Here is a 411-nt window from a genome sequence, read left to right as displayed (position 1 = left end):
CGGGCGGGATGGGAGGCGGAGGGCCCGGGCCGCCGCTGCCGCTGTCTGCAGCCTGCGCCCCGGCCGCGCGCTGGGGCCGCCGGGCCGCCCGGGCACGCCCGCTCGGGCGGGTCGCCGTGGGCTCGCGGCCGGGGCGCTCCCCGTGAGCGGGGCCAAGGGCGGGGCCGCGCGAATACCCCGGGACCTGTCCCCTCCCCACCCCACCCCACCCCCCGCCGCCGCCGCCGCGTCGCCGCTCTCTCCGGGCGTCTCCTGCTCTGCACTTACGCGTGCGGCAGCGGCGGGGAGCCCGGCAGCCACGCTCTCGGGCGCGCCGCTCGCCCGCTGAGCCGCCACGGCCAAGGGCCGGCTGCGGGGTGCCGCGGTCCCCGGCGGGCGCGCCCGAGGAGCAGGCGGCGATGGGGGCGCAGA

The sequence above is a fragment of the Physeter macrocephalus genome, chromosome 7 (assembly GCF_002837175.3).
Source record: "Physeter macrocephalus isolate SW-GA chromosome 7, ASM283717v5, whole genome shotgun sequence".
Taxonomy (NCBI): Eukaryota; Metazoa; Chordata; class Mammalia; order Artiodactyla; family Physeteridae; genus Physeter; species Physeter macrocephalus.
The sequence above is the reverse complement of the archived record's forward strand: the minus strand, read 5'-3'. Positions refer to the sequence as shown.